This window comes from Alligator sinensis, unplaced genomic scaffold (assembly GCF_000455745.1).
Source record: "Alligator sinensis unplaced genomic scaffold, ASM45574v1 scaffold201_1, whole genome shotgun sequence".
NCBI lineage: Eukaryota > Metazoa > Chordata > Crocodylia > Alligatoridae > Alligator > Alligator sinensis.
In genome coordinates this window covers 779317-802442 of record NW_005842661.1, presented here as the reverse complement: position 1 = coordinate 802442, position 23126 = coordinate 779317, and the positions used below count along the sequence as shown (strand labels likewise).

General features: G+C 49.4%; 1 long non-coding RNA gene across 1 annotated transcript; it reads left to right on the top strand.

Moving 5' to 3' along the window:
- Positions 1-6: 6 nt before the first annotated feature.
- Positions 7-17682, top strand: LOC112551916. The gene is made up of 3 exons (XR_003096255.1): positions 7-1173; positions 13909-14016; positions 16623-17682. It is a non-coding gene; the product is annotated as an uncharacterized LOC112551916 (long non-coding RNA).
- Positions 17683-23126: the final 5444 nt, after the last annotated feature.

Below are 23126 nucleotides of genomic sequence, written 5' to 3'. Positions count from 1 at the left end.
CCTGCTGACACCCCCCCAGGCCTCAGCAAGGTTTGGGAGCTAGGGTCGGGCTGGGATCACGGCTGGAAATCCATGTAGGATCACCGCAAACCACAGGCCTCTGCCAGCAGGAAGAGGGCTAGGAAGAGCCCTGCCCGCGCCGAAGCACGTGCCGGCCTGGCAGCTGACGAGCCCTCGAGCATGAATAAGGAATAGGCGCGGGCTGGGATCCTGGGGGGAAATCCTTTTCAGGTCGCACCAGCCGCGCAGCTCTGCCCCTGGGGGACTCCCCCCGAGGAGGCTAGGCGAGTCCTGCCCACCCCAAAACTTGGTTTGTGAATGCCAAGCCATGAGCTCCCAGGCCTTACTTCACATTTTTGCCCCTATCTCTTGATTTCCAGCCAGAAAAAAATGTTGCAATTATACCTGGGTAGTGAGGAATTCAGCTTCTAAAAGCAATCTCGGAGGCTGATTAGGTGTGCCTGACCACTTAGGAGTTCAAATGTAGTCACATGACTCCAAGACTTCCCCTAGCACATGACTGGGGGACAGCGGGGAGAGGAGCAACTTATTTTTCTATGGTCTCCATTGCTAGTGGTCTGTCTTGCTGCTATGAGCTTTGCAGTCCTGCTTATTTGGTGCTGAACATTGGTTTGTGACTCTCTATTAATTTCTAGCATAAAAAGGTGACAGAGATGCCTGGGGAAGATGTAAGTGGAAGCGCTGATTCTAAGGAGGATCTATTCAGTGCTTTTCTGCATGAATTGCAATGGTTAGAGAAAGAAGGCTTCCAAAAGGAGGAGTCAGTTTGGGGCTGCATTGTTGGTAGGCTTCATAGAAATACATCAAAGCCAATGTGGGGACAGTCCGTGCTGTTTTTCATGCACAATTCTGAACAACACTCTCATACCAATTTCCCATTCTATGGGGTCACTTAAATAGCCAAACTCTTCGTCCATCCATTGTTGTTTCAAGCCTAGAGTCTTCGGAACATGAAGATGAATTTCTTGCACAGTTTATATTAGCTTTTGGACCCCCACGTCCGTTAGAACCTTTGGTTGACAATCATCTATGAGCCCAGATTCAGTTCACCAATTTTCTGAGGCGTGCAAATTATTTGTCTGCTGGTCATTGCCAAATGAGGTATGGCTCCATGGACCACCACACTGCCTTTGATGGTCATCAGAATTAATGGTAAGTTCATATCCCAGTCGTTTCCACTTGTCTGTACTACTTTGCGTATAGCTGTTTTCAGTGTTTTGTTAGACCTCTCTACTTGTCCAGATGACCTGCTATATGGAGATGTTGCTTAATTCTAAATGCCAAGCATATTTCTTTTGTGATTTGTCCAACAAAATGAGGACCCTGATCTGAGTTAATACAATGAGGAGTTCCCCATCTGGAGAATACTACCTCGATTAGTATCCTCTCTGTGGTCTTGGCAGTATTATTCCTGGTGGGAAAGGCTTCGATCCATTTTGTAAATGAATCTACTATAACTAAACAATAAAGATTGCCTCTTTCTGTCTTTGGCAATACCCCAATAAAGTCTATTTGAAGATGGGTCCATTGTTCCTCAACATGTTGGTGTCTTAAAGGTCCTTTAACCACCTTACCGCCTGCATTGTTAGCAGCACATGGCAAACAATTGTTAATATAGTTTTCAACATCATTGTAAATGCATGGCCACTGACCAGTTGATTTTAGTCAGGTGACTGTTTTATCAATCCCAAAATTCATAGATTCATAGACATTAGGGCTGGAAGGGACCTTGGAAGATCATCAAGTCCATCCCCTTGCCCAAAGGGCAGGAAGTCAGCAGGGATCATAGGATCCCAGCAAGATAGACATCCAAATGTCTCTTGAAAGTGTTCAAAGTAGGTGCTTGAACCACCTCCAGCAGCAGTCTATTCCAAACCTTGGGGGCTTGGACAGTAATGAAGTACTTCCTTATGTCCAGCCTGAAACGGTCACAGAGGAGTTTGTGACCGTTCGATCTTGTCATCCCTTGGGGCGCTCTGGTGAACAGATGTTCCCCCAGATCCTGATGAGCACCCCTGATAAACTTATAGGTAGCCACCAGATCACCCTGAGCCTGCGCTTTTCCAGGCTGAAGAGTCCCATAGCTCTCAGCCTGTCATCTTAAGGTCTGTTTTCCTGCCCTCTGATCATGCGCGTGGCTCTTCTCTGGACTCTCTCAAGCTTTTCCACATCCTTTTTGAATTGTGAAGCCTAAAACTGGATGCAGTACTCCAGCTGCAGCCTCACCAGGCCGAGTACGACAGGAGAATGACGTCCTGGGATTTGCTTGAGAAGCATCTGTGGATGCAAGCCAGTATTTTGCTCGCTTTACTAGCTGCAGCATCACATTGCAGGCTCATGTTTATCTTGTGGTCAATGATGACCCCCAAGTCCTTTTCATCCGAAGTGCTAGCCAGTGTAGCACTGCCGAGCCTATAAGGATGCTGCAGGTTTTTCCTCCCAAAGTGGAGAACCTTGCATTTTTCGGTGTTAAATGCCATCAGGTTCTCGTCTGCCCATTTCTCGAGCCTGTCAAGGTCAGCCTGCATTGCCCTCCTGTCCTCAGGTGTGGATGCTTTACCCCAAAGTTTGGTGTCGTCTGCGAACTTGGCCAGCCCTCTTCTGATGCCAATGTCCACATCATTAATGAAGATGTTGAAGCATGTAGGCCCAAGGACAGAGCCTTGAGGAACCCCACAGGTCACAGGGCAAATGCCCATGGTCGTGTGTGAGAGAGAGTAATTCATGCTGAACACTCTTAGGTATGACCCAGATGGGAGGATCTTCTTCCTTTCTGGCTAAAACTAGTTTGGAGGACTCCTGCCAAATACTTCAGGTTCTAAGTTTCTTTTGCCCCACTAATTTTTGAATTTCAACATCCCTTTTCTGTCAGCCAGTTAAATCAATTGGATCGGGGATGGTGGGAGTATTCATAGAACCATAGAAGTAGGGTCGGAAGGGACCTTGTAGATCTTCAAGTCCGACCCGCTGCCTGGGCAGGAGGAAAATTGGGCTCAAATGACCCCAGCCAGGATGGCATCAAGTCTCTTCTTAAAGACCCCCAGGGTAGGAGCCAGCACCACTTCCCTTGGAAGTTGGTTCCAGATCCTAGCCGCCCTGACTGTGAAGTAGTTCCTACGGATGTCTAATCTAAACCTACTCTCCAACAACTTGTGGCTGTTATTCCTTGTTATCCCTGGGGGCGCTAGGGGAAACAAGGTCTCCCCCAAACCCTTCTGGTCCCTCCTAGTGAGTTTATAGACGGTCACCAGGTCCCCCCTCAGCCTTCTCTTGTGAAGGCTGAACAGGTTCAGGTCCCGTAGCCTCTCATTGTAGGGTCTGCCCTGCTGTCTGTATATTTTGAGATGGGAGATCTCCATCTCAGGCATGGTCCATTCAGGGCCAGATTTAGCTCCCACCTTTGCAGCAGCATCTGCCTGATTGTTGAAATCGAATTTGGGTCTACCTTTCTGATCTACTTTTCCCAGTCGAACTTGATTGCTATGCTACAAGGTGCCAGGCGAGTTGCAGTTTCAACAGGTGGGCAATAGGCTTACCATCTGACAATTTGAATCCTGAGAGACAGTCTATCAATGCATGAATGATCCAATCGCTATCTGAAAACATGACTACATCATGGTCAGGTAGTGTATTTTGTAATGCCACAGTGGTAGCAACAATCTCAGCTGAGTGTGCTCAGTGGGGTGAACAACTCCCACTTACAACCTTTTCCACACTTTGATTAGATGACACTCTTACTGCAGTGTAACCTGTATACGCTGTTCCATCAGTATGGTAGGATGACCCATCTACAAACCAGGTGATGACATTAGGATCCTGAGGAGGATAGGTTTCTCCTCCTGTATACCAGGCATTTTCTGGTTCAGGATTATCTATGGACACAGGAAATGGGCATTCATGATTATCACCATCTATACATAGCCCATATGGGGCCACTGCGGTGATTCCCACGACTTCAGTGTTAATGCCACAGTTTGGCAGCATAATGGTCCACTTTGCAACATGTGGAGAGGACGCTCCACTCTTTGGTTTTTCCAGATAGGTGTATGTGATGTTTTAAGTGTAATGGGCACCATGCTCAGGAGGTACCTCCAGTGATGTACCATCCACACAAGTGCCAGAATTTCTCGTTCTCATGAAGAAAATTCTTTTTCAACAGCTGTCAGGGTCCTGGAAGCATAGTCCACTGATCTCTTACGGCTGCCATGATCCTGTGAGAGACTAGCTCCAATAGAACAGTTAGTTGTTGCTAATTCAAGAATAAGGGGACTATTTACATGAGGCTATGACAAGGCTGGGGCCTTTGTGACAGCAGTTTTAAGCTATTTAATGTCCTCATAATTTTCAGGACCCCACTTCCAGGGCACTCCTTTCTTTAGGAGATGGTACAGGGGTGCTGCATTTTCTGCAAAGTTTTCAATAATCAACAATCATCAAACACATCCCCCATTTGGGTAACAAAACCGTGGCAATATACAGGGGAATTATTGAACCCCTGTGGTAGACATGTGAAAGCGTAGTGTCGTTTGTTAAAAGAAAAGGCAAATTTATACCAACAATTTTCTGCAAGTAGTATTGTGAAGAATGCATTCGCAGAATCCAGGACCAAGAACCACTGGGCACCACTGGAAATTGCAGCCATTACCTCTGAATATTTCACAACAATGGGTGCCAAAGGTGGAGTGTGGCAATTCAACACTCAATAATCCACAGTTAAGTGCCAGGTTATTCCATCTGCTTTCCTCACCAGCCAGATCAGTGAATTACAGGTGCTTCGAATCTCAATGATCACATTCTGTTCTAATAAAGCATTGATGGTGACTTTTGTACTGGACACGGCTTCATTGAGAAATTTATATTGGCACTGGAGTGGAGGGTCGGTTCCCTGAACCCTTACCTCCTGATCACTTCTCCGACAGAAGAGCTTTGACCTACCCCAGACCAATTGGAATTTACTGGCCATCTCAAGTATGTCTCCTTGCCATGCATGCAGGGACAACTCTTCACTTGCTTTTATCATAGCACAGTGGAGACAGGCAGGTACCTCTAGAATCTCTGCCTGTTGTGGCTTCAAACCTCCAATTCAAATTTCCCTATTGAGCAAGTCACTCACCATGCCAAACTTCTGCATGATGTCCATGCCCAATATTCCTATACCACCCAGTTTCAACAAGCCAAATTTAGACACTCCATTTTGGTTTCCAATTCAGAATGGCTTCAGGTTAGTGAACCCCACTGAACTTGCATTCCCATTGAAGCCTTCTAATCTTTTACAGGTCACAGGTGTCCAGTTTTTGAAGACCCTGCTCTCATTGCTAACCAATGTGAATGTGGCATCTGTGTCCAATAACATGTTTTGTCTTCTTTCACACCTCAGTGTTTCTTGTTGGTCCCCGAAAGTCACTGGGATCAATGACTGTCCCCAATCATCAAAATTTAATGGTGCCATGGTCACCTGGGGAGGCCTGAGAAACACTAGGCTGTCTCAGTGATCTGAGGCTGAGAAAACACTCCTTGGAGGCTCTGCCTCAACCTTTTCTACACTACTAGAATTATATCTAGCTTTCACAACCTTCTTCTCACAATGATCTGTAAGCCTCTTTAACATATCTTAACATATTCTCATATCGTAACAGTTCCTTCCACACAACGTACCTTAAGTTAGAAGGACGCTTCTATCAATCAAAATACCTTTTTCCCTCCTGGGAACCATCACAATTTCTCCTCGAATCAAGTTGTTTCTGACTCAGGTTATCCTTAACAAAACACACCCTCTAGTATCATTGCCACTCGCAGGACCGGAGTTGCCTCCGCTACTATTCTACTCATTGGGCTTAGGCTTTCATTTCCAATAGCTTTTCCCTTTACCCTGCTTCCCTTCAGAAGCCTTTGCGCTAACTACTGCAATCTTTCCTTTATGGGAAGGATCTTGCTCTGATTGATTCATTTCATGCCCCTCATGGGCTCAGCGAGCCAATTCCTCAAGTTCCAATTTGGCAGCTCCAACTCCCAGGTAGGTTTTCAGTTGCCTGGTTAGCCGTTGTAATAATGTTGGCTACAAAAGACCAACTCACAGGATCATCATACAATTCTAGTTTATTAGACGGGTGCAAAAGTCAGATCATAAACCTTGGGGCTGAAACCCTGACACACACACACACACACACACACACACACACACACACACACACACACACACACACACACACACACACACACCACCTAGCTATGAATGCTAAGCACCAGTGTCAAGATATACCTATCCCCAAGTGCTGGAGTCCGCCGCTGATAGCCAGTCAAGGCTTCTTTCAGTGTGATGTTGCTTCAGAAGGGGGTTGCCGGCTGATCCTTCTGGGTGGGCAGGCAGGATGCTGGTCAGGTCAAAGAGGGCAGCATTGGAGTTCATCCTTCACAGCCTTTTATCCCTCTCTGGCAGACTTTTGTGACTCCCCAGTTTTCAGGCTTACCCAATCCAGGGGTCGTTGACCTTGTGAGATGTCCCCCTTGGTAGTTGCTGGATGGCAGCTGTCAGTCCCAGGGGTCACATCTGCAGGTACGTGCAGTCTCAGGAGTCCATTGATGAAGTTTGATTAAGTCACTGCAGTGATGAATAGAGCTCTGGAAGTGGTTGATCAGGGGAGGGTATGGGGGGGGGTTAGTATTCAGTCCCAAGAGTCAGTCTTCGGTGTTGATTAGTTCAAACCGAGGCTTCTGTACTGTTAACAGTGAAGTTTCAGGGAGTTACTGGCTCTGTATTGATCATTTCCTCTCCTTAGTCTGTGGTTTCCTGGGTGTTAATTGCCGCTTGTTAACTTGTTATCGTGTCTAGCTACTGTGTTACGCAATCAATCAAGATTCATTCAGGGACCAGAAGCTGGGGTTCAGTTCATGCCCTTGCTAACATTGGTACATGGTACAACTTACTTTTAAACTTAAAGTGCATTTGTTACAAAGTTAAGAAGCATAGTATATAAAACATAAAAGGGTGAAATGCCATGGCACATACAACAAATAGACCAAATACAATGGGGGTTGGGGGGGGGCATACTGATGCAGAATACTATTTTATACCCATAAAAATCATCTACAAACTATATTTTTATTACAAGTACACCTTATATTCTATAAAAGTAATAATAATATAATAAAAGAAGAGGAGGGAGGAAGGAAGAAAAGGTAGAAAAGATAAAGCATCCCCAAAAGGGGGCAAATACTGCAAAAGGGGCTTTTTCCATTTGGACGGGCTTCACATTGGAGGGGGGGGGCAGGCAAAAACAAGATTTCTTGCTACACCAATGGCACTTTAAAGGTTCTCACATTGAAGTTGGGGTGTACCCCACCCCTGCCTAGGGGCAAATCGGCTGCCAAATACAACTTCTTTTGCTCTATGTACACCTCTGGCCTTTCTCTAACACGATGTTTCTCATTGTGAAACATCACAATGGTTGGTTTATCAGGAAAGAAAAACCTCAACAATGTTTCTCTAATTGCATCCTTGTCTCTGATCAATCCATTTTGCATACAGACTGGCAATACTACAAAATCCTTGGGGTCTATACATTCCTGAGCAACATCAATTAAATCTTTGGCTGTATACATCTCTTCCCCCCCCAGCAGGCATTACATTTGTTAGCCAGGCTACAACTGTCTCCTTTTTTAATGGGCCTAGTTGCTTTCCCACTGCATGAAGCTGCTCAGCAGAGAGTGGCACTATAGTTTCCACTCCTTCCTCTGGCTGGCATTTTACTTGTGCCTGGACAAGTTGCCTCCTTGACTCTAAGCGGTGACATTGGAGCACTAGACTCCATGGAAGAAAGCTGAGTCTCCTGTCCATTAGCAGCCCCAAACATGTCAACATAATCACTACTGGAACTGGAACTGAGTCCGCTCACACTGTCACTGTCACTATCATTCTCCTCTATTTTACAGCCTGCTTTCCTCCTGGTTAGGATATCTCTAGCTAAGTAGCTATTGGCAGCTTTGCTTTCAACAAGGCAATAGTTTTCATACGTTCTGTGTGACTAACTTTGCTATCTGTCTGACACTTTCTTTCACTGTCATATACTCTTAAAAGCTGCTTGTAAGTCCTGTGCTTTTCCCCATCATTTACAGACATCTTGTTCTAGGTCCTCTATGTGCTGTTGTAAGCTTTTTACAGTCTGTTCTAATTCCATGATATGGCTTGCATCTTTCCAACTGCTACCTAGCCATACACTGATCTTAGCTCTGAATTTGGCAATCTTATCATCCATCTCCATTCCTAATTTATTTAACTCGCTTTCCTTTTGCTTCTCTGTCCAATCCAACAAATGATGTAGGGTAGCATTCTTTTGACATTCAAGCTTTGCCTTAGCGGCTAAAGCCCAAACACAGGCAAATACTAGGGCTGTGCGAAGCTTCACCGGCTGTTCCATTTTGAAGCTGTTTTGACTCGTTTCGAAACAGTAAAATCAAAATGAATTGAAGGGCTTCGAAAGAGCCTTGAAACAAAATGAGGCCAGTTGAAACATTTTTAAACTTCTGAAACGTTTCGAGTTTTGAAGCAGCAGCCAGGTGGTAGGAGGCAGGGGAGAGCCAGGGCTGCGCTGTGAGCGGCTCCACAGCCCCACGTGGTTCAGCCCGGTGGGCAGTGCAGCCCTGGCTCTCCCCACCTCCCACCGCCGGACTGCATTCTGTGGCACTGGCGGAGCCAATCGGAGTGCAGCCGGCTCTGCCTGCCTCCTGATGCTGGGCTGTGCTCTGATCGGCTCCACCAGCCCCACGGAGTTCAGCCCAGTGGTGGAAGGCGGGCAGAGCCAGTGCTGCGCTCTGCCTCCCGCCACTGGTCTGAATTCAATGGGGCTATGAGCCACTGGGAACTGAGCCCAGTGGGGCATAGGCGACTGGTAGGGGGTGCACGGGGCTGCACGTGCCCCCCCTGACGGGGCCAGTGCCCCCCCGACGGCCGACACTGATGCTGTTGGTAGGGCTGGTGCCCCCCCAACAGGCCTGCTACCGTCGGTGGCTTCTGCAGGTGTGCCCCCCCCCCCAGATTCTGGAGGCACCAGTCACTCATGCGGCAGGGGGAAGTGCATCCCGCCACTGGGCTCAGTTCCCAGCAATGGGGAACTCAGCCCAGCTGGGAGAAGCGCCTCCTGGTGCCAGGCTCTGTTCCCAGCTCTGGGAAACAGCCCAGCTGGGGAAGATGCCTCTCCCAGCCAGGCTTCATCCCCAGTGCTGGGAAACTCAGCCCAGCTAGGGGAGGCACGTCCCCCAACCAGGCTTCATTTCCCAGCTCTGTGAACTGCTGGGAACTCAGCCTGGTGGTGGGAGACACCTCCCTCAACCAGGCTCAGTTCCTCAGCGCTGGGTCTCAGGCAGGAGCAGCCTCCTGTCATCCAGCGGGCACATCAGGTATCCACCCACACCCTCAGGAGGGGCTGCAGGGGCTCTGCTGGACTCCTCCTGGGGGGTCAAGGCCCCCGATCTGCCTGCTGGATCATAGGACGCTGCTCCTGCTCCTGGGCTCCTGCTTGTCAGCAGCTTGAGGTGCAGTTTCCTAGAAACCCCTGCACCTATATCCTTGAAACTTGGCGGGCTTCATGCCCTCAGAAGGGGCTACCATCCCTGCAAGTTTAATCAGAATCAGGCAAGATATGACAAAGTTATAGGTTGTTTCATGCATCCCCATTATAGCCTACGGGCAAAACAGCATCAAAACAGCGAAACCATTTTGATGAAACAGAACAGTGCTTTCAAAATGAAACAGAACTCGAAATGAAACACTGTTCTGTCGAAACGGAAGTTGAAGCGAAACGCTGCTGTTTCGCACATCCTTAGCATTTCCAGTTTCGTGGATGGCGCTTCCAGGGAGTGCATATGCACCCGTGTGCACCCCCTACAATGTTGCCAATGAAACCGCTCTGTCTCTCTGCAGCACTGACCCTTCAAAACAGTCAGCAAATCAGTAAGCAAAACAATTGGCAAAATGCTAGGGACAGCACTAAAGAGCACCCTGGCACCACCTAGAGAACACCTCGGAGCTAACAGCTTGTCAGCCACCATCTGACAGGCTGATTTATATTGAAAAGCAACACAAACTATCACAGACACATAGATGAGATTTGTTAGTGCCTGATTAACAGAACTAATTATAAATTAACCCCTTCACACCCACCCAGGGATGCCAATCTGAAGCCAGGGAAAATTACATGAGCACCGAAAGGCGGCTTCAGTTAAATAGATTATAGTGGGCGAAAGGGGGCATGAGCGGCCCAGGCTGACTCAGCTGTCACTGAGTTAGGTGGCCCAGCCTGGTTATAGGGATTAACACACAAGGATACCAAAATTAAAGTGAAATGAATGAAATGGTTTATTATGAGACAGTAACCATGTACAATAATTACATACAACACTAACACAAGGAACACGAGGGGAACTAAATACATACAAAGCTATACATTACCAATTCTAAGATGTGAGAGTGAAGGTGAGGAAGCCCATGAACAGCTTTGGAAACATCAGCAGCAGTTCAGAAGCATCAGGAGGACTGGAGACCAATAGTGATCACCCAACAAACTCTTTCAACAATAGCAAGCAAGCAATGACCACACCAGCAGCAGCCAACCAACTAATCAGCAGGGAACCAGTCCCCCCCGCCAACAACGCTTATATACGTGGGGTGCACACACCCCTCTCAGCTCTTCACACTGCACCTAACTGTGCACACAGTACACAAATTCCCACCAAAAATAATAGTACCTGTCAATCAATATATTGTGCACACATTACTAAAATTTTCATGAGATGCTATGATTTTTCACGTCTCTCTATATGGGATTGAGAGGTAAAAAGGTCACTCCTTCTAGAATGATCCCACCATACAGCACAGTGCGCAAGTATAAAACAAACTTTTTTATGCCTCAAACCAATTCTAGCTACAGGCATAAGAATAATTATTTAAACAATAGGAACAATCTTCAGGGCCAACAAGAGAAGGAGTCTGTTCCCTTGTTCTTGTCTCCACTTCCTTCTTTGGCACCTTCATGCTCACTCCTACTTTGCCAGGGGCTTTGGCAGGAGAAATCTCACTGCTCTGGGTTGCGTTGGGTTGGGCTCACTGCACTGTGCAGGTTCCCCTGCCCCTTTGTGCACAGCCCCTCTTTTCTCTGTGTCACTATGCCCATGTGTCCCATGGTTCAATAACAGGTGGCTGTGTCTGCCAGGGTGAGGGAGCGCAGCTGCAGGAGAGCTGGTTCCTGGAGGAGGTCACAGAAATGCTGATCCAGCCCTGGAGAGTTAGAGGTGGAGCTAGTGCTTCCCTGCTCATTGCTGTTTCCCAGACACTGCAGGCCTTTCCTGGGGCTCTGCTGGACCCAGTCCCACCACAGCAGCTCCCTCTGGTGGAGCCATCCTTGCCCTAGTGTTCATTCCCTTCCCTGCCATCTTCTCCTGGTGCGGAGAACCATAGACAGTGAGACTGTTTCCCTTAGCTGCCCAGATTATCCTGACAGTGGTTCATCCCCAGCTGGAGACCAAAGGTAATGAGCCCTTGAATACCAAACCTGGAAGCTCTGGGCAGTGTCAGGCTGTGCAGGACTGAAACAGGACCAGACCAAAAAATGTCATCTTCTAAGGTTTTTCTCAGATGTGCTTAGGCTCCAGAAACCACTTGCCCCTTTAGCACAGTCCCTACTTTCCTCTGGGCCATGGTGCATCTGTTGTGGCCATTGCCTCCCCCAGACACTGTAAAATGTGGCAGTGTCTGTGGCTGTTAGGGAGCACAGCTGCAGAAAGACCTGGTTCCCGGATGAGTCTGCAGAGATAGTGACCTAGCTCCCTAGGGAGGTTGACAGATTCACAGAAGTCTCAAGGTTGGAAGGGTGAGATCATTGGGTTCAGCCTTCTTGCTCTGGCCAGGAAAGAGTCTGGTCACATGAACTGTGAAAAGTTTTTCCTTATACCCAGTCTGAAACCTTCCAGGAGTTTATATCCATTGCTCCTGGTTTTCCCCTTGGGTGCTTTGGTGAATAGTTGTTTGCCTACCCGCTGATGCTATCCCCTGATATATTTGTAAGCTGCCACCAAATCCCTGCAAAGTCTTCTCTTTTCTAGGCTGAGCAGTCCCATATCTGTAAGCTTTTTCTCATATGGCTTGTTCTTCAGGCCTCTAATCACACGAGTGTCTCTTCTCTGGACTCTCTCAAGCTTCTCCACATCCTTCTTGAAGTGTGGTGCCCAGAACTGGACGCAGTACGCCAGCTCTGCCCTCACCAATGCCGAATAGAGCAGGAGAATAACTTCCTTAGTTTTGCTTGAGATGCACTGGTTGATGCATGGCAGCATATTGTTTGCTTTGCTAACTGGAGCATCACACTGGTGACTCATATTCATTTTATGGTCAATTATAACCCCAAGGTCCCTTTTGGTTTTGGCCCTGTAAGTTTGTTGTGGATTTTTGCTCCCCATATGGAGCACTTTCTCAGAAACTGCACCTCAAACTTCAAAAAGCAAAACTCGTGACACTTGCCAGCAGCGGCAGCCTCCTGTCATCCGGCCCAGTGGTGGGAAGCAGAGGAGAGCTGGGGTTGCGCTCCGAGTGGCTCCGCAGCCCCATGGAGCTCAGCCCGGTGGTGGGAGGTGGAGCGCAGCCCTGCCTCTGCCTGCCTCCTGCCGCCGGGCTGCGCTCTGTGGGGCTGGCAGAGCCGCTCAGAGCGGAGCCTGGCTGTTGGAGGTGGGCAGAGCCAGGGCTGCACTCTGCCTCCTGCCTCCAGCCTGAGCTCCATGAGGCGGGCAGAGCCAGGGCTGAGCTCACTGGGGCTGCGGAGCTGCTCGGAGAGCAGCCTGGTGGCGGGAAGTGGGGAGAGCCAGGGCTTCACTCTGACCGGCTCCGCCAAGCCCCACAGAGCTCAGCCCAGCGGCGAGACATGGGGAGAGCCAGGGCTGCACTCCACTTCCTGCTGCCAGGCTAAGTTTCCTTGGGCTGCGGAGTCGCTTGGAGCGCAGCCCTGGCTCTTCCCTGCTTCTCGCCACCGGGCTGCTTCGAAACTCAAAACGTTTTGAAACTTTCGAAACGTTTCAAGTGCCCTCATTTTGTTTTGAAGCGGTTTCAAAGCTTTTTGGTTTTTTTCATTTCTCTGTTTCAAGCTCGAAAGGCATTGAAACAGCTTCGAGATGAAACACTTGGCAAAATTTTGCACAGCCCTAGTGCTTACATGTGTAAAAATGCCCCAAAAGCCCCTGAACCTGTCCCAGGTAAAACAGGGGGTCTAGGGCTGCTGGTGCTCTGCTGCTGCTAGGGATGCTAAATACACTTGAGAGACCCAAGGCAGAGGCCTTGCCCTCCCCACTCCCCCTGCCCTCCTCCCCCCACTACAGAGAAAGGAAAACCTCCCACAGTCCATTTCAGCATGAGCACAGGGTAAAACTCCTTCCTGATGCCAGATGAGGGAATCTGTATTTTTGCCACAGGTCAAGACAGACTAGGGGTGTCTGAATACTTTGGGCATCCTCAACAATCCCCTCCCCTTGCTGAGCTCCTGCCTTGCCTCAGGGGAGCATGCCTCCTTCACACAGACCCCCCCAGTGCAAACAAATGTCAAATGCTCTTAGCTCTTATCCATGGAAATGCCCAGCTCTTATGGAAATTCCTGCCCGGCAGCTCCAGAGTAAATACAGCCCCTGGGTACCCAGATCCTCAGTCCATGCCCAACCCCAGCCCTGCCCCCTTCCTGCCTTCTGGGAGTTTCACCCATCCCATGGACACAGGAATGCAGCCCTCCTCCCTTTTCCCCTCTCCTCTTTTGTGTGTCCCTACCTGTAAGAGCCTTTGTGAGACCCCTGGACATTAAGGAATCCCTGGAGCTGTTCCTATGTGATTGACCTCCTTGTTTCTGTCCTGTTTTCTAGCTCCTTTTTCTCACCAGTGCAGCTGATCCAGTCCAGCCCAGGGGTGGTGAAACCTGGAGAGACCCTCACTCTGACCTGCATTGTCTCCACTTACACCATCAGCAGTGGGTATGACTGGACCTGGATCTGGCAACCTCCCCAGAAAGGGTTCAAATGGGTGGGGACCCACCGGTGGTACAGTATATACCTCAATACTCCAAAGCCAAATAACCATGTCCAAGGATGACTCCCAGAACTGTTCTCCCTGCAGCTGTGCTCCCTGACAGCTGCAGACATCACCATGTATTACTATGCCAGGAGACAGTGCTCTGTGTCACAGGGTCCTGAATGCTTTATCCAGGCATTCAGGGCCCTGAGACAACATGTTCTCATGAAGGGCAGACCAAAGTCTCACCTACAATAGAAGCATAATTTTTCCAGGTGACTTGGGAAGGAGAGATTCCTCATGCTCCCAGCCCTGTCTCTAATGCCAGGATTGCTAAGGCTGTCTGACATCCACAGCTGAGAGCTCTGGGCGTACATCTGAAGAGACTCTTTTCAGTTTCTCTTTAAAGAAATGTTTCAGGTAGTTCGCACCAGAGTCTGTTCAGTTACTTTAAACCTCAGCATTACTCAAAGGCTCCACTCCTCCATGGACCAAACTTCCACCAAACCAGCAGCAATGAGGAGCCCGGGCAGAGCTGATACAGCCACTGCCTGGTTCCACCTACATTGAGGCACCTAGTTTGGTTCTGCGCTTTTAGGCACATACCCAAGCACATAAGGGCTGGACACCGGAGTGCTCCTTAGCCCTTGACTCTAGGGGCCTGGATGCCAGTGACTCTGTGGCCTGGGCAGCTGAGAATGCAGACTGGAAAAATGTCAAGGCCAGGGCCCCACCTATTCTGTCTTCTAGGGGATTTGGGAATCAAGCAGCCTCCCAAACTCTCCCCACAACTGCAGTGTTCTCTGCTGCCCTGTTCCTGGGCTGTCCCATGGCAGGGTCCGCTGGACACCCCCAGGTTCTTCCCAACTCTCACTTGTTTTCTTAATGTGTGTGGTTGGTATCTGGGGACAAACACTTGTTTCCACCCCTACCCGGATAGAGGAGGCAGCTGCTGAAATACCAATACAGACAGAGCTGTCCCTTTCCCACCTCCCACAAGGCATTCAGCCCAGCAGACTTCTCTGCCCCCCACTTCACTGGCTCCATGCAAGGGTAACCCAGTCCCACCTACCCTAGGCTTCTGCTGCAGCCCCCACACCTATGTCCATCTGGGCCAGGAGCTCTCCAGCTACTCTGTGCACAGTCGCTCTTGCCAGGCTCCCCACCCCACTGTGCTACCTTGCAGCAGCCTCCCTCACCCCAAACCCACCCACTGGGACCAGTTAGAATGAACTGAGCAGCTCCTCTGGGCAATGAGACACATGGCTGCCCAGGCCTCAAACTGACCAACCTTGGCTGCTGGGATCACCTCTCCCTGAGCACACCCAGCCTGCCTCCTTAAATCTCCACAGGGGAACCCCAATGGCAATCCCTGCCTGGGGATTCCTGTATAAATACATGCTCTGGGTCCCAAATCCCACCATCCCTGTCCCTTCCTGCTTGCTGACTGACCACCCCGCCCAAGTGAGGGCTGGGAAGGCCCAGCTGGGAGGCCCCAGGAGGAAACTGGTGGGATTAATTCACACCCTCTCTCTCTTCTACAGGGGCCCTTGGTTGATTGTTTCATAGTTTCATACTTTCATAGTAGCTAGGGTCAGGAGGGACCTGAACAGATCATCTAGCCTGACACCCTGCCACAGGCAGGAATGAATGCTGGGTTCACAAGACCCCAGACAGGTGATCGTCCAACCTCCTCTTGAATTTGCCCAAGGTAGGGGCGAGGACCACTTCCCTGGCAAGTTGGTTCCAGATTTTGGCCACCCTAATTGTAAAATATTGCCTTCTGATCTCTAACCTAAACCTACTCTCCATCAGCTTATGACCATTGTTCCTCGTCACCACAGGTGGTGCTGGGGAGAAAAGAGCTCTGCCTATTTGCTGTTGATCCCCCCTGATGAGCTTGTAGGCAGCCACCAGGTCCCCCCCTCAGCCTCCTCTTGCTGAGGCTGAAGAGGTTCAGGTCCCTCAGTCTCTCCTCGTAGGGCCTGTCCTGCTGCCCTCTCACCAAGCGGGTGGCCCTCCTCTGAACCCTCTCCAGGCTTGCAGTGGGTGCAGTTGAGCCTTGCGAGCCCAGAGCCCTTGGGGACACTCACCCACTTCATCTCAGGGCCCCCAAGCGACAACATCAGGGAGCGCTGCTCTGGGTGGAACTGGAGCATGAGCACGTGTGCTCCACTCAGTCCTGCCTGCCCCCACCCCCACATAGTCCTAGAGCATCTGCTGCCTAATTTGGAAATACCAGTGTGAAACCTTTGGAATCTAACTGGACAGACTGGGCAACAAAAAAACGTTAATGAAGGGGAACTTGTTTATCATGACATTCTTGCAATCAGCAATACATTTCAAGAATTAACAAGGCCTGACAGAACTAGATATCATGAGGCATCCACTCACCAAGAGTTGCCCCGGAGTTCGGCCTCAAATATTGCATCATGTGTTTCCTGTGTGTTCCAGTTCATGGAGGGTAAAGGGAACCCATATATCACATCCAGTCACATGCAACTTCACAATTTCATAAGCAAGCAACGTGTCCCAAGAGAGGGGTAGGTGAAAGACTTCTTTCTTTCAGAGAACGTGCAAAGGAGGCCTATATGCAGTTTAGAGATGAACATTTCATTAAGAAAACAAAGAAGCTTTCGGATACCATGAAGAAAGTAAAATGTCCTGGATTTGTTTCTGATGGAGATAAACAGGTAGAAAAACATAAACCAACTACAGCATCAGAAAAGAAATCCTACTCTGCAGCCGAGAAAATTCTACGCATATCGAAGGATGGAGGATAGTGTGTTAAGACCATACTGAAGTATGATCTGTGGCCATCTAACAAGGTATTTGATGATTGTGGGCTTCTTACTAAACCAACCAAGTCATCCATTTATTTGATGCAGTTTCATCTGGTTTCACATGTGTCATGATACAGATGTTTTTGTCTGTCTTCAATATCTGTTTCAACTGTTTGAAAAAGGACTTTTGGAACTTTGGATTAAAGTAGTCTTTGCTGTTAAAGTAAGATTTGTTCCTCCTCACACGCTTGGACAGAAACTAGAACCAACTTTGTGCAATGTTGTTATTAAGGCTCACATTCTCGCAGAATATGATGTCACCAGCAAAATGGGAACAAAACTGTCAGCATTGAACATATCACCAGAGGAGTTCCTTTTAGGTTTTGCTGATGATAGCACACTTTCTAAGGACGTAGTTAACAGTGCTGAAGAATAACTTGTTAAGGTCCTCAGCCATCACTTTATTGCAAAACATTTAATGAGCTTCATTTTGCATTGTACAAAAGTAAAACTATTTCACAGCTTCCCCCCACTTCTTTCTCTATTCAAAATGGACATCTCAGGGGATGCTTCTTTGTGGCTGTGTCAAAGAACAGGCTATGCTTATCACTAAAAGGGGTGTGGGCAAGCAGCAGAGCAGCCTGCAGGTGGCTACACTCCCAATCAGGCACATGACCAGCAGGACACTGCCTGATTGGGAACAGGGCCCAGCTGTTTGTGTTAAGAACAGGCCCTGAGCATTATTGGAGCCAGCAGTTTGCTGCAAGCAGCTGGAGAGAGAGCATCACTCAGCAGGAGCTGCTGCTCACGTAATAATTTGGAGGTACAGGGCAGGAGCTATGGGGATGGTGGAGGCTTCTGGTCCTTGGGCATGACCTAAAACTACACCCTGCTAGGGCTGCATAGTGTGGTGGGACTGCTGGTGGTGGGGTGGTCCTCAGGAAATGCCACACCTGTCTCTCTAGTGAAGGGTGAGTATGGGGCACCAGAAAGCCTCAGCTCCTGCTGCCTTGTGGGTTACCTCATGGAGGGGAAAGGCTAGGGGAGCACACCCTGAAGACAAAGCAAAGGGCCCAGGTTTACTGTGTGTTGCCTGAGGTGGGGTCCAGGTCATTGAAAGGTCCTGATGATCTCCACCCCAGAGTGCTAAAGGAACTAGCAGGGGTCATTGCGGGACCTCTGGCACAGCTCTACAAGCACTCATGGCACTCGGGTGATGTGCCAGAGGACTGGAAAAGGGCCAATGTGGTCCCCATCTTCAAAAAAGGGATGAAGGAGGACCCAGGAAACTATATAGGCCTGTGAGTCTTACCTTGGTCCTGGGGAAGCTTTTCGAAAGAATTATCCTGGCACATGTCCAGGAAGGGCTAGCAGGGGAGGTTATGCTCAGGGGCAACCAGCATGGGTTCATTAGGGGCAGGTCGTGTCAAACCAACCTGGTGGCCTTCTATGACCAGGTCACCAAGTCCTTGAATGCAGGTGTCGCAGTGGATATAGTCTTTCTGGACTTCAGGAAGGCCTTCAACACGGTCTCTCACCCCGTTCTCAATAAGAAACTAGGAGACAGTTGTGTTGATGCCTACACGGTCAGATGGGTCACTAACTGGCTGGAGGGCCGCACCCAGAGGATGGTGGTGGACGGGTCTCATTCGACCTGGAGGGATGTGGGCAGTGGGGTTCCCCAGGGCTCGGTCCTCGGGCCCGCAGTATTCAACATCTTCATCAGTGACTTGGGCGAGGGGGTAGAAAGCACCCTGTTCAAGTTTGCAGATGACACTAAGATGTGGGGAGAAGTGAGTATGCTAGTAGGAAGGAACAGGTTACAGGGGTGGGCTGAAGAGAACAGGATGGGGTTCAACACTGACAAGTGCAGGGTAATGCACCTGGGGAGGGAGAACCAGCAGCACACCTACAGGCCGGGGAACTCCCTTCTCGCCAGTGTCGAGACAGAAAAGGATCTTGGAGTCATCATTGGCCGCTGGGAAGGCCACAGCTGGAGTACTGCATCCAGTTCTGGGTGCCGTGCTTCAGGAGGGATGTGGCCGATATGGAGAGGGTCCAAAGGAGGGCCACCCACATGATCAGGGGTCAGCAGGACAGGCCCTACGAGGAGAGGCTAAGGGACCTGAACCTGTTCAGCCTCCAAAAGAGAAGGCTGAGAGGGGATCTAGTGGCAGTCTACAAACTAGTCAAGGGGGACCAGCAGGCATTGGGAGAGTCCTTGTTCCCCCGAGCAATCCCAGGAGTTACAAGAAACAACGGACACAAGCTAGCGGAGGGTAGTTTCAGGCTAGACATTAGGAAGCGCTATTTCACTGTCAGGGCGGCTAGGATCTGGAAGCAACTTCCAAAAGATGTGGTGCTGGCTCCTACCCCGGGGGTCTTTAAAAGGAGGCTGGACGAACATCTGACTGGGGTCGTTTGATCCCAGTACTCTTTCCTGCCACGGCAGGGGGTCGGACTAGATGATGTCCTCAGGTCCCTTCCGACCCTACCAACTATGAAAGGGACCTGAGACAGGGCCCAGGTCCATAGCAAGGCTTAAGGTTTGCAAAGGGAGCTGGGTGTGAGGCTCCAGGGGCAGGGAGATTGAAGCCTAGTGTCATGTGTGGGATGAGAGCCCAGCATGGGGCAGAGCAGACCAGGAGGGTCCAGAGCTGGACAGGAAGCCCAAGGGAAAGGGAGGGGCTGGGAGCCCTGAGTGGATTTGAATAGAGACCCCAGTAGGGGTGGGGTGATTGAGAGTCCCAACGTGAGGCACTGGAGTGAGGGTCCCTGGGTGCGGGCATGGGAATGAGAACCCTAGTGTGGGGGCACAGGATTGTAGGATGAGTGATAGGCCAAGTAAGCTTAGGCCGGGTATTAGGCAATGGATGCCAGCTGTGAGGCATGGGACATGGTATAAGGGAAGGTTCGGAACCATATATATGCCCTCGGCATCAGGGCAATGAAATGGGTAGCCTCCTGCCTGGTTAACAACCTACAATTGGTTTCATCTAAGGCATGGCAGGAGAGGCAGGCAGACGGTTAGCCTTAAGACAAGTCGGTGAGCCAACGATTAGACTGGCCCTGGGATGCCCACTTGTTACAGTGGCATGTGAATGCTTTAGGCTGGATGATAGCAGCTACAGAAGTGTGTTAAATCTGAAAGATTTAGTGTCACACGAAGACCTGAGTGGAGCTCTTTCTGAGGCTGTCTCCATTCTGTTCCTGATGAATTACTGCTGACATGTAAATGTGTAACATGCAAAACTGAAAGATGCAAGTGCCAGAAAAATAATTTTTCTTGTACTGAATACTGCAAATGTGGTGAAAAATGTATAAGGAAACCTAAATAGTTTAATGGATGATGTGTTGGATCACCCCAAAACATTAAAAGGAAAATTCTTTCAATACTCACATTAATTTGTTTGATATCATGTTGTATGTTATAGCATGTATTATTAATTCCATATTGATATTCTAATTTTATATACAGCATTTAGATTTCAACTGGTATGTAAGAACATTTTTCATAAATAATGTTGAGATAATTTGCCTTGAGAGAATTGGGAACCCGACTTTCTTTTGTCACTATGCCATTGGAAACATCTTTATTTGATTTTTTGACCTTGAAAACTTTGGGTTAGACACCAAGATTACTTTTCTACCATACTTAGAAGAGATACCAGTCACCGAAGAGCGACTGTTGCCACATTCAAAGATGGCACCCTCCCACTTTCCATGCACCGAATGGTGAAGTGTACTCAAGTTTTTTTAATCCCTTCACATGTGTTTTCTTAGGTACAGGTGGTTACCTTAGTCAGTTTTGACTTTTCTACTGGGGTCAATGTCAGGGACTGAACTAATAGGATAAAGTGTCAGTGACCAGGCCCTGACAATCTGCCAGTTCAACTCTTCAGCCTCTCATAGAGATTCCTATGCCAAATCCCTAAAACTCATCCACAGCTCCCAAATTCACACAGAGGCTAGGGCATGTTTGCAGTATCCATCAAACAATTAACACTAGGCGTATCTACATGTGCCTATTAATGCGCAGCTATAAACTCTGGGGCGTAGTGTTCCAGAACGTATTGCTCCCAGGCATGTGTCTGGTATGTGCACCCAGGATCACAGCATGTTGAATTGGGGCAGAACAGCCCCAGCTGGCAGCGGGGCCAGGGAGGTGATCCTGCTAGCCCAGGGCTGCTCCACCTGGCTCAATGTGCTGCAGAGGGGCTGTCTGGGGCACAAGGGGGCTTCAGCATGGGGCTAGCTGGCAAGCAGCTCTCACGCTGAAGCACACTCATGCCCCGGCCAACCAGGGCAGCATCTACACGTGCAATGCTGTGCAGTTTTTTACTTGTAAATACAAGTACTATCTTGCTGTGGTGTAAATTAGTTTATTCCAGCCTAATAGGGGTGCAGGTGTAGACACCGAGACATTTACTGCACAGCTAATTGTTTTTTTGTGCAGTAAACATCTCATGTAGATGTGCCCATTGACAAATTAGTAAACACACTATCAAAGTGCATCTACGAGCACTTTGGGACAGGCCCATCCCTTTGGCACAGGCCAACCTCTGGCACTTTGCTCTGGGAGTGGTCCCCTAGGCTGCAATGAGGCCATTCAAAGAGTATGGCACAAGAGTCAGTGCAGACCAGGGAACAAGAATCGGGCCATGCTCATCTCTCTCTCGCTCTCTTTCTCTCTCTCTCATACAAACACACACACCATGCACACACACATAAGCTCCTGTCACAAAGTCAAAAAGTCTGCTCCAGGTGATTCAAGTTAGATCTATTTATTGAGAACTTCGTAGGTGGATAAAAATTTTTCCACTAGATGTATAAGAATTTATAAACCTATACTCTTTATGTACTTTAATAAATGTATTTATGACAATCATGCAAAGATAGGTTATTTCTGTAAGAAAATAGCAAGATAAAAAAGAAAATGAAAAGCACTAATACATCTTGTGGGGTTCTCACATCTATAACTACTGCATGAGCCAATGGATTTCATGCAGTCAGAGGGCTGAGAATGCTCTTGTCTTTTTGGCCTACTCAGAAATAACTTGTGATATCTTACAGTTTTTCCAGAATGCCCTGCTTCTTGCAGACACTGTCTAAACTTGCCTGTTAAGATTGATCAAAGGCCAGTACCTGCCAGGCACCTATCCTGAAAACCCCAAAGCTTGACCACTGGCAGCAGTGGGTCTGATCCTGGGAGCTCTGCTGTCCTTTGGACTATGAAGCTGGCGCTGCTTGCCTCCTTGTATGCTCCTGCCTTCCCACAGTGTGCATGGAACTTATCCAGCTGTGCAGGCCTCAAGCACAGGGGCTAGGGATAGAAGTTACACATAAACTGGTTTCAGTGAACAGAAACTAGTTTAGACCTGTAACAGAACTTAAGTTCAGTGCACAGAAACCAGTTTCAAAATCGCTGAAACTGGTTTAAGATAAATCTGGTTGAATGTAGTACCAGACTTAACTGATTTGGGTCAAATCAGTTTATGGAACTTTCCTAGCCAGGGCAGGGGCATGGACAGATGTCAGCTGGCATGACCCCTTAAGGTGAAGGGATAGATAGGGGGTTTATTCCCCCTCCCTCCCCCCTCCCACCAGGAGACAGCAGCTGGGGTCTGCCTGGTTGGGACAGAGCAGCTCCTGTTGGGATCCACCCCCCTCCAACGGTAGGGGCGGGGGCGTGGCCAGATTCCAGGGGGCATGGCCCCACCATCCACCAACCTTGCCCAGGGCTGGGGCTGTGGCCGTGGGGCTGAGCCAGGCCAGCCTGCGGGTGCTACTGAGCACGGGCACAGAGGGGCTGACCTGGGCTGGGCTACAGGGGTAGGGCCCTTCCAGCCGGCTGAGGCTCATGCTGGTGCCACAGGACCTGTGCACCCGAATTGCTCCCAGCTTCTCACGCCCAGGACAGGCTGGACTGTTGGAGCCATAGCCAGCTGGAAAGGGCCCTGGCCCCATGGCTCAGCCCAGCCTGGGCTGGCCCCTCGATGCCCGCCCTCAGCAGCACCCACAGCTGGCCCCACTCAGCCCTGGGTGAGGTGGGTGGATAAGAGGGCTGGCCTGGGCCAGGGCCTGGGGGAAGGCCCTTTCCAGCCAGCTGCAGCTTTGTCACAACCCAGCCCAGTGCACATGGGTGGCAGCTGGCCGGGCAGCAGCGCGGAGGCAATGCTGCTGCAGCTGTGGGCGGGTGTCTTGGCAGTTGGATTGGCTGCGTGAGATGATTCCTTCATGCCTGTGGCTGCCCAGGTTGGTTCAGAGGCACTGGCGGGCCCGGAGCCCAG